The 11,638-nt window shown below is 51.6% G+C and overlaps 1 protein-coding gene across 1 annotated transcript in view; it reads right to left on the bottom strand.

The window, feature by feature from the left end:
• C1H2orf76 (chromosome 1 C2orf76 homolog) overlaps positions 1-11,638 on the bottom strand; it is an 84,968-nt gene continuing 73,330 nt past the window's right edge. The window contains exon 8 of the transcript XR_009865217.1: positions 1-19. The gene's annotated coding sequence lies outside the window, so the exon portion shown is untranslated. The remainder of the gene's footprint in view (positions 20-11,638) is intronic.

The raw sequence follows: 11,638 nt of genomic DNA, 5'->3' as shown, positions 1-11,638 counted from the left end.
ATCTTCAAGCAAATACAACCTCAAATAAACATGTTTAAATGATGTTATTAGATTCTAGCTGGGTATCTGCCTGCTAAAACACTTGGGGATGCATGTTCATGCTTTTTTTTAAAAGATGTATTTATTTAAAAGTCAGAGTTACATAGAGAGAGGGAGACACACACACACACACACAGAGAGAGAGAGAGACAGAGAGAGGTCTTCCATCTGATGGTTCACTCCCCATGTGGCCTCAATGGCTGGGGCTGGGCCAGGCCAAAGCCAGGAGCCAGGGGCTTGTTTCAGGTCTCCCATGTGGGCACAGGGGCCCACTGCTTTTCTCAAGCGCATTTGCAGGGAGCTGGATTGGAAGTGGAGCAGCCAGGACTCGCACTTGTGCCTATATGGGATGCTGGCATTGCAGGAGGTGGCTTTACCCACTACACCACAGAACCAGCCCCACGTGTGCACTTTAAAAACAGAGAATAGAGAGAAAGCAACTAGGAAGGACTTAAGGACATGCCAGGACCGGGCTGAGACCGCCTCTCCCCTCATGCAGAAGATCTGTATGAGAACTGAACCAGAGCCATTCCTCACTGTGCTACCCCCTGCAATCATCCCCAGATCCAGTAGGAGTAGCTTACTCATGCTCTGGAAAGTTCTGGAAAGGCCGTTAAGATGTGAGCAGTTGGGGAAGGGAGAGGGAGAGGTGTCCTGAGCAGCCCCTGTAAATGATGACAAGCATCCCGGGTAGAGAGTGAAATAGCTCACCCTGACAGGCTGGCTCCCATGCACAGAATCTTTCTCTTTGAGGGCAAGCTCTGCTCTCCGAGGCACCAGGGAGGGGCACTGCCACTCAGCGGGCCTCCTCTCTGTCCTTGGTCTGGGGTGACTCAGCGCTTCCCAGTAGGTGATCCTGGTGACAGCCTACAGCCACCTTGCTTTCTGTTTGCTTCACAGTCAGAGCTGGCTCTTCATTGTCATGCATTTATTCTCCAACCACCCCAGACCTGGCTGCAGGGCCCAGTAACAGATTCGGGATCTGAGGGCCTCTGAAGCTTCTGCCAGGGCATGGCCCAGGTCCCAGGCACCTGTGAAGTGTCAGTCTCGGCGGGGCCCTGACAGACGGGGTGAGCACCTGGGCGCACCCTCCCTCCCTACGAGGACTTTAGGGGAGGTGTTTAGAAAACAGAGCTCTATCCCCTGGAGGGAAGGGGCCGTGGGGCCACCATCACAGAGCTCTGCATCAATTCAGCACCAGAAAAAACAAAACTGGGAAGCAAAGATTAAAAAATAATCCAAATTTCATAGCAGTGAGGCATGGTGTGATGAGCTGGGGAACTGGGTTAGTGTTAAGCTCAGAATCACAAAGCATCCTCACCTCTCTCCTTTACAGCTTCAGGGCTAAAGCAGGCAACAGCACATTTGCCCCCAGGAAAATTCTTCTTCCCAAGGGCCCAAGCCCTTGGGCCATCTTCCTCTGCTTTCCCAGGCACATTAGCAGGGCACCAGATTGGACGCAGAGCAGCCAGGACTCGAACCGGTACTCCTATGGGATGCTGGCATTGCAGGCAGTGGCTTTACCTGCTGCACCACGGCACTGGCCCCAGGATAGAAAATATTCCTAAGAAGGTTTCCAGCAACCTGGGCCTCTGCCCTTAATGACTGCATCACTGGGTCTCTGTGCTCACGGAGCCCCTGGGAGGCCTCGGTGTGTCACAGGACTTGTATGATTCCAATAGACAGACATCGCCAACTTCCCTCCATCCCAAAACACTGGCCAGGTTTTCTCCTGCTGTTACTATAAGGAAATACCAGTGTAAATCTGCCTATGTTCATGTGGATACTATCTTTTTTTTTTTTTTTTTTTTTTTTTTTTGCAATCTAACAGCTAAAATATTTTTCACACTTAAAACTGAAATGCATGTGAATGCATAAGATTTTTTAAAATAAATGTGTCATAGATATTTGCCAACAAAATCTTCTGGTTGACAATTTTCTAAAGGATGCAACCCGTGGCTTCATTTGGATGAATTGCGATTTGAATATCTGTAAGTAGCATAATGAATGTAGACGCAACTCTGCAATATTGGCTGTACCGGGGCCCAGCGTTGTGCTATAGTGGGTAAAGCTAACACCTGCAGTGCCAGCATCCTATATGGGCTCTGGTTCCAGTCTTGGTTGTTCCATTTCTGATCCAGCTCCCTGGTGATGCACCTGGGAAAGCAATGGAAGATGGCCCCAGTTGTTGGGCCCCTGCACCCATGTGGGAGACCCGGATGAAGCTCCAGGCTTAGGTCCAGCCTGCTTGTCCATTTGGGGAGTGAACTAATGGATACAAGTGCTCCCTCTCTCTCTCTCTCTCTCGCTCTCGCTCTCGCTCTTTCTCTCCCTCCTTCTATCCCTCCCTCCCTCTCTTTGGCCCTCCCTCTTTCTGTAACTCTATCTCTCAAATAAATAAATAAATCTTTAAAAAAATTCCTTAAAAAAATCTACTGGCTGCCAGGGACCTTAGGTGAATTAGCCTGTCTGAGCTTTGGTTTTCTTACAGGCAAGAAGAGGGTGTAGATTCTGTGAAGGTGCTTCAAAAACATTTACAGGAGATTGGAATTAAAAAATAATTAGCATTTTACATGAACTTTTGGAAGATCCCTCGCCTGCACCTGGGGGCCCGGGTGGGGGGCAGGTCAAGGGCAGGTACACAAAGCCCACCCCAGTCCACCCTAAATGCCATGCCTCTCACCGTTTCCTGCTCAGGTCTCCTCAAACAGGGACGCGGATTTACTTACGTGTTCTTACTGCATTCTTAAAACAGGATGGTGTCGCTCAAATCATATATATATATATATATATATATATATATATATAATAGGAAATAAAATTATCTGCGGTGCATAAAGCCATTTGAGAAGAACGACACCGTAAGTACCCACTGACGTTTTATTGAACATGATGGAGTGCTACAGTCTCCGTGCAAAGTGCCCTTCGCTGCTTCCAGCTCCCTGCCTTAGTTTTACTGCAACAAATCACGTGGTAAAGAAAGACCTTCCTCAGGGTCACACGATTCAGAAGGCATCTTGGGGACGGGTGCCAGCCCCCTGGAGACTTGGGAGGCAAGTCCTAGAAACTGGGATCCGTCCTCTCTCTCTTTTTATGTCGGGCCCTCGGTAGCTGGGACCATGTTTTCTCCATCTTTCGCATCCCATCCCCCACTACCCAGCCAACCGGGATCAACAAGTCAGTTGCAAACAGGTAGTGCACGCCCAACATTGTGCCAAGAAGCAGGAACCACAGTCCTAGCTGGGAGGCACAGATCACTCCATCAGGCAACTCTGGCGGAGGCTGAGTTATCTGGGTGCTGCTGCTGGTATCGGGATTTCTTTATAAATATTTTTTATTTATTTGAGAGGTAGAGTTACAGACAGTGAGAGGGAGAGACAGAGAAAGGTCTTCCATCCATAGGTTCACTCCTAAGATGGCTACAACTGCTGGAGCTGGGCCAATCCAAAGCCAGGAGCCAGATGGGTGCAGGGGCCCAAGTCCTTGGACCATCTTCCACTGCTTTCCCAGGCCATTAGCAGAGAGCTGGATCAGAAGAGGAACAGCCAGGACTAGAACCGGCACCTATATGGGATGCTGGCACCACAGGTGGAGGATTAACCTACAGCACCAGCCCCATGGATTTCTTAATGTCATTTCCAGAAATCCCAGGAACTTTTAGAAGGGGAAGTGCTGCCACGGGGAAAGCCAATACATTCACTGATACATAAAGAAATAGATGTGTGCATTTATTAACTCCCACTGTGTGCCAGGCAGTGGAGACCAACAGCGAGTAAGAACTGACACCCCAACTCAAGCAGGGAGAGCCCCGTCAGTAGAGAAAAAGCAAGGCCACGGGGCCAATGCTGTGCAGCGCGTAAAGCCACCTCCTGCAACACCAGCATCCCCTATGGGCACCGGTTCGAGTCCCCACTGCTCCACTTCTAACCCAGCTCCCTGCTAATGCACTTGAGCAGCCAGCAGAAAATGGCCCAAGTGCTTGGGTGTCTGCCACCCACATGGGAGACCCAGAAGAAGCTCCTGGCTCCTGGCTCCTGGCTTTGGCCTGGCCCAGCCCTGCCCATTGCAGTCATTTGGAGAGTGAACCAGCAAATAGAAAAAAAAATATATATATATATATATATGTATGTACATATATATATATATATATATATATATATATATTTAACTCTCCCTTTCAAAGAAATAAATAAACCATAAACAAAACAAAAAAGGCAAGGCACAGCATGTTTTCAGAACTGGAACAGACTGCCCAGGACTTGGTGACGACACAAGGGGGTAGAGTCCAGTCTCCCAGCTGTGAGCTGGTGGGACGGGTCGGGCAGAAGAGACCTCGGAAAGAGGTGGTTTTGTGGAAATGGCTTCCCAGATGCACGCCAATCTGGTGGACCACTGCGGAGCATTCCAAAGACCAGAGGAGGAGAGACCGAGGGGTGTGGACAGATGGCCTGTCCAAGGGGAACAGGCAGAGGGGACAGCGGAGGGGGCTGTGAGAGACAGGAGGGGTGCTGACCGCAAGGTGGAGAAAACCCTGGAGATGATACTAGGGATGAAATCCGGGGCGCGCCAGCGACACCGGAGCACGCACTCTCTCCCGAAGGGAGCGGGCACCATCGGTTGCTTATAAGCAGGAGGGCCAGAGTCAGACTGCGCTTCTGAAAGTTCACCGTGGCAGCGAGTATGACGGATGGACTGGCTGCCCGGGGAGTCTGCAGGGAAGGACACGAGAGGAGAGAGGCATCGCCGTGGTCAGGATGAGAAATGAGGAGGCGCCAGCCGGGGCAGGGGCCAAGACAGGGAGGGGAGGGACAGTCGTGGTGGGCAGGTGGGAGCCAGGAGGCAGCTGGCCCCACTGCAGCTGCAGCTAGTGCCCTGGGTGAGCCTAAGGGACTCTCCCTCTAGCCCTGACGCCTCTCCCAATGGCTGGTCAGGAGCAGCCGAGTGACCTTGGGCAGCTCACCCCTCCCTCCCCACCTGTGGGATGGAGCTAATGTAGGACAACGCCTGCCGCAGGTGGCGCTGAGCATCTGTGGGTGAACGCAGCGGCACAGTGGGCCCCCTGTGTCCTCAGGTTCAGCCAACTTGAGAAGGGAAATATTCAGGCGTAAAAATGCATCAGGCCTGAGCATGAACAGACTGTCTGCTCCGCATTGTCCCCTCAACAATACAGTCTAACAACCACTTTCACAGCGCTTCCATGGCATTAGCCATGAGACACAGTCTAGAGGATGGCGAAGGCTGGGTGCAAATACTGTGCCATTTTATATAAGCGACTTCGGCATCTGTGGAGTTTGGTATCCTCGGGAGCCCTGGACCCAAGCCCTTGCACACGCAGAGGGACGAGTGTCCGTGTAGGTGTTTTGGGAAGGTCTGGCAGGCAGAGCGAGTGCTTGATAAAGGCTTGTCTGTGATTCATTCCTCGGTCGCTCTCCGGAGGCTTAGCCTGTCCTGCAGGGCTCGATCAAGCTTGCTGTAGGAAAGACACTGGGGATTTTGAAACACGGCTTTGGGGGCACAGCGGGTTAAAGCCCTGGCCTGCAGCGCCGGCATCCCATAAAGACGTTGATTTGAGTCCTAGCTGCTCCACTTCTGATCCAGCTCTCTGCCGTGGCCTGAGAAAGCAGCGAAGGATGGTCCAGGTCCTTGGGCCTCTGCACCTACGTGGGAGACCCAGAAGAGGCTCCTGGCTCCTGGCTTTGGATCAGCTCAGCTCCAACTGTTAAGGCCTTTTAGGAAGTGAACCAGTGGATGGAGGACCTCTCTCTCTCTCTCTGTCTCTACCTCTCTCTGTAACTCAAATAAATAAAATAAATCTTAAAAAACAATAAACATGCTTTCGTCACTTAGGGAAGGTGTATACAACAGGAGTGGGCAGCAGGCAGAAACCAGTGACTGGCACGCCCCCGTCCTGACGTCAGCTTGACAGCTTGACATCTTTTGTACATACAGCACCGCCCGGATCCACCCACCACGTCCCACCAGCCCTGACGCTAGGGCTTGTGCCCACAGCCACTCACTTCAGAAGGCTGTCAGAAACAGGAGCCAATAACGTGTTTTTTGTAAGAGGTCAGATATACGTTTAGAAAAAAATCTCAGTGTTTGTCCAGAAGGGAATAGCATGGGATAGCATGAAAGATCTGTGAGAGACAGACGCTTCTTTAGACATCCAGAGTCTTCTTTGATTACTGGAGTTTCTCACTGAATAAGGTATTTGTTTAAAAAAAGATTTATGTGTTTATTTATTTCAAAGGCTGATTGACAGAAAGAGAGAGAGAGAGGTCTTCCACCTGCAGGTTCACTCCCCAGGTGGCCCAATGGCTGGAGCTGGGCTGACCCAAAGCCAGGACAGACCCAGGAGCTCCATTCAGGTCTCCCATGCAGGTGCAGGGGCCCATGGACTTGAGCTGTCTTCTGCTGCTTTCCCTGGCGCATCAGCAGGGAGCTGAATCTGAAGCAGAGCAGCTGGGACTTGAATCGGCGCTGCGATGCTGGATGCTGGCGTCCCACGCAGCAGCCAACCCCGCTTCGCCACTGCGCCAGCCCCTCACTTAGCTTGCAGGCGACGCGGAGCTCTGTAGGCACTGAAGGCCGTGGCTCTCCTCACGAGCCTTTGTCGGAGGCAATGAACCTCCTGTCTCTCTCCTGGAGGAGGAGGTTAGATTTGGACAAAATTCCATGGGTTTTTGTCTTTCATAAAATTGTACTGTTCTTAGTTAAATTCCAACTTCCTGTTATCATTGGGTGGCTCCCTAGTTACTTAAGTTGGGAGTGTTTCTGAGGCCGTGGACATAATTACTCTCAAACTTGGGTGCCCAGACACTATCCAAAGAGCTCAAGGCATTGCCTGATCCTGCATGAGGACTTCCAGCCCTCGGAAGGGTCAGGGACATCCTGGCCGGCCGAGTCTCCCCTGGCCTCCACAGCACTGGGCCCTGGCTGAAGTCTCGCCTTTGCACCTGCCAAGTGCGTCCACCGAGCTGGACAGAATCCCTCTGGAACCGGCCTGGGAAGGAATTGGCTCCAGCATCACCCCCACCCCCACCCCGGGTCAAACAGAGGAGACTGCAGGTAATGCAATGTACTCAGAGGCGTTTAACAAAGGCTCTGCTAAAGCCTGCTGGAATCAATTTTCTACTTTTAAAAGTAATCCTCCACCAACAAGCAGGGGTGTTTTCCAAAGTGTTAACACGCCGTTGGTATTCTTTTAGAAATCAGTGAAAAAAAAGAACCAGGGGCCAGCGCATTGGCACAGCAGGCTAAGCCGACACTTGTGATGCTGGCATCCCATATTGGAGCGTGGGTTCGAGTCCCAGCTCCTCCGCTTCCCATCCAGCTCCCTGCTAATGTGCCTGGGAAGGCAATGCAAGGTGGACCAAGTGCTTTGGCCCCTGCCACCCAAGTGGGAGCCTGGGATGGAGCTCCTGGATCCTGGCTTCAGCCTGGCCCAGCCCTGGCCATTGCAGCCACTTGGGGGAGTGAACCAGAGGATGGAAGATCTCTCTGCATGTATGTGTCTCTCTATATATAACTTTGCCTTTCAAATAAGTAAATAAATTAATAAATAAGTTGTTTCTCAAAACAAGAAAGAAGTAAAATGAAGGAGATATAACTGAATCAAGGTTAAGTGTTGGCTTTGAAATCATTAGTCACTTTTTTTTTATTTTTATTTTTTATTTTTATTTTTTTGACAGGCAGAGTGGGCAGTGAGAGAGAGAGAGAGAAAGGTCTTCCTTTGCCGTTGGTTCACCCTCCAATTGGTTCACCCTCCAATGGCCGCCGCGGGTGGCGCGCTGCAGCCGGCGCACCGCGCTGATCCGATGGCAGGAGCCAGGTGCTTCTCCTGGTCTCCCATGGGGTGCAGGGCCCAAGCACTTGGGCCATCCTCCACTGCACTCCCTGGCCACAGCAGAGAGCTGGCCTGGAAGAGGGGCAACCGGGACAGAATCTGGTGCCCCGACCGGGACTAGAACCCGGTGTGCCGGCGCCGCAAGGCAGAGGATTAGCCTAGTGAGCCGCGGCGCCGGCCCACTTTTTTTTTTTAAATAAGATCTATTTTATCTTTGGAATTCAGAGTTACAGATAGATAGAGAGAGAGAGAGAGAGAGAGAGGTCTTCCATCGGTGGTTCACTCCCCAAATGGCAGCAACAGTCTGCAAGCTGGGCCAATCCAAAGCCAAGAGCCAGGAGCTTCTTCTGGGTCTCCCACGTGGATGCAGGTGTCCAAGCAGTTGGGCCATCCTCTGCTGTTTTCCCAGACCCTCAGCAGGAAGCTGGATCAGAAGTGGAGCAGCTGGAACTCCAACTGGCATCCATATGGGATGCTGGCTTCACAGGTGGCAACTTTACCTGCAACGCCACAGTGCCAGCCCCTAGGCATTGATTTTTAAAATAAATCAAAGTTTTAGGAAGTAGCAATCCCAGACTGCTTTTGAGCAGTAGTGCAAGAAAAAGCCTTTGACTCTCAGAAAAGGACCCCGGGGCTGACTTACAGATGGAGGAACCCACCCCCCAGGCACAGTCACAGACAGGGAGTCAAACCCGTCCTCCTCACCATCCTCCAGGCTATGCAGGCTCTGCTGCCACCTGGTGGCTGAACGTAGGCAGGCGCAGGTGAGAGCAGAGCCCACTTCCTGGAAGGCTGGGACATTTATAGGCTGGGGCACTGGTGCATTGCGCAGGCATGTAGAACTTTCCAGCTGCAACACCAGCCTTTGCAAGGCTTTCCTTCTCAAAGATTTTATGAGAGACTCCCAAAATGTGTGTAAAATGGAATTTAAAAAAGTAGGTTTCTTTGGGTGTATAAAATTGTGAAATCTATAGGCACAGGAGGGAGCCTTGGAAATATCCAGGGCAGACAAATACTACGCAAAAGCTGCGGTGCATCTCTCGCGCTTTCAGCTCCCAGGTAGACTTCTGTTTCAGTTCCCTTTCTCAGTCGGCGTTCTGAAGTCCCCTGGGGTTCCATTCGTCCTGCGCCACCCCTCCCTGTGCACAGAGGGGCGGCTTTCTGCTGGTGTCATGGATGAGCCCTTTGTCCTAACTGGGACAGACGCCAGCCGGGGGAATGGACGCATGTACGTACACGGTACCTTAGACAGGCAGGCAACACGTTCAGGAGGAGCTGCCTCCCAGGACCAGGAGTCCCAGGAAGAGAACCGGGAGAGGAAGGGCCCTTGGGAAACAAAGAGGAGCTCTGGCAGGTGTCCTGAGAACTCTGCCAGGAGGGTTCCACCCGCTCAGCACTCCATGGGGAATTCAACCTCATGTCCACGTCCATAGCTTCTAGCAGATGGGGTTGCTGTTCTTAGTGAAACAGCAAAGTGATAGAAAACTCTTCCCCCAAATAGAATGTAGAGTACTTTGTAAGTTTCATGGAAAATGAAGTTAAAAGGCTAGTTTATCTTGGTGCACAAAAATTTTGGAATTTTCCTATCAGAGGTCTTCCAAAAGTTTGTGGAAATGCAAATCATGGAAAAATTATGCGTGGATTTCAAAACTTTTGCGCCACAATAAACATCTTTTAATTCCATTTTCCACAAACTTTTTGATGTATCCTTTTTTTAAAAACATGCATCTATTTACTTGAGAGGCAGAGTCACAGAGAAAGAGACACAAAGAGAGAGATTTTTCCATTTAGTGGTTCACTCCCCAAATGGCTGCAATGGTAGGGCCTGGGCCATACTGAAGCCAGGAGCTGGAACTCCATCTGGGTTTTCCATGTGGGTGACAGAGGCCCAAGCACGTGGGCCATCTACCACTACCTTCCCAGGTACATTAGCAGGGAGCAAGATCAGAAGTGGAGCAGTGGGACTTGAACCAGCCATGAGAGAGGCTGCCAGCATTGCGGGTGGTCTCTTAACCAGCTGCATCACAACGCTGGCCCTAACCTCTACTTTTTATGCTAGGCACTGAGCTGGTTCATTTTACTGAAGCCTCAGAGCACGTCTGTGGGGTCAGTGTTATTCCCATTTCACAGAGCGAGACGCTGAGACCCATGGAAGGCTGAGCAGCTTGCCCAAGGTCAGCCCTCTGGGCCAGTGACTGTGCGTTCTTCCAACTCCGCGCCGTCTGCCTCTTCCCCCCTCATCACGCTTGGCTAGAGCAAACACAGAAAGGCAAATACTTCCAATTCAGGCAGAAGTGCACCATGTGCCTTTTCTAATTTGTGTAATTCTAAATGTCACCACAAGTTCAGTTCTAGGTCACTTTTAAAACGAGCAACTTTTGCTTTAAGGCAAGTAGGGAGAGAAAAGTGCGGCTGCAATTGGCACCGTTGTACAAGCCCCTGCTCGGTTCTCTGCTTAGCTTTCCAGGGACGGTTCAAACAGAAATGAGTGACAAAATGGGACGCGTCTCTTGGCTGCTGTGAGTCGCCACCATGGCAGCTTTTCCCAGTAGGCAGGAAGGCCCTGGCTGGAGACGCGAGACTGCCTCCGGGCGTACACGGGAACTGCGCTGCAGAGGACTGGCGGCCGCCGAGGCGGCAGGTGCACCGCAACAGCACGCACACCAAGGCAAACCGACCGACTCCACACAGCTTTCTTCGGCTTTATCTTTCCCCTCCTGAGATACCTAGGAGAGTTTTGTTCTCAGACAGCTTGTTCCACAGTGAAATATTTCCATAGTGTTAGGACATTTGAAAGTGTACCCTGATCTTTTTTGTTTGTTTGTTTGTTTATGTATTTGAAAGGCAGAGAGAGAGAGGGGGGTGGGGAGAAATCTTCCATACACTGATTCACTCCCCATACACTGGTTCACTCCCCAAATGGCTGCAATAGTCAGAGCTGGACCAGGCCAGGAGTCTGGATCTCCATCTGGGTCTCCCACGCGGGTGGCAGGAACCGAAGCATTTGAGCCATTTTCTGCTGCATTCCGGGCAGGTGAGGGAGCTGGGTGAGAAGCAGGTATCCAGAACTCAGTCAAGACTCTGATCTAGGCACATCCCAAGAAGTGCCCTAACCATTGCACCAAGCACCCCAACACGGCCTTTGATCGCATTTCTTCAACTCCATTTGGAACATACATGTACTGGGGTCTGCTGACCAATTATGCCAGGGCCCAGTCTCCATCAGTTTACAAAAATGGCTGGCGCTAAGTTCACCATCCAGCCTACGTGGATCCCCTCAGCTGTGAGATGAGCGTCAAGAATCTGTAAGGTTTGTAAGGTTGGCGCTGGGTGCTAAACAGAATCGGACACTGAAGGCACAGGAGAGGTCAGGTGTCTGTCTCCCCACCCTTCTCAGCCCCGCCACCTGACTCGGTCCTGTCTGTTGGGGGTCAGAGCCTCCAGGGGACTCTGGTCACTGCTTCGGTCGACCAGGCTGGGCTGATCACGAGACTATGGGGTGGCGGCACCCTCCCTGTGCACTGCACTTTGTGGGAGCGAGGTGAGCATTCCCTGAAGAGTCCAGCCTTTCCTTAGTCCCCAAGAGTCACGTGGCACCCCTGGGGCCTGAGCTGGATTTCTCCTGCCTGGGATCTCGCCTCATGGGAGTGATGCGATGTGGGAAAGTCGCCCAGCGAGGCCAACAGCGTGGGCGAGAGAAGGGCAGCGGCTGTCGGCAAACCCGCACTGTGCATGACACACATCAACTCATTA

This window comes from Lepus europaeus, chromosome 1 (assembly GCF_033115175.1).
Source record: "Lepus europaeus isolate LE1 chromosome 1, mLepTim1.pri, whole genome shotgun sequence".
NCBI lineage: Eukaryota > Metazoa > Chordata > Mammalia > Lagomorpha > Leporidae > Lepus > Lepus europaeus.
The sequence above is the reverse complement of the archived record's forward strand: the minus strand, read 5'-3'. Positions and strand labels throughout refer to the sequence as shown.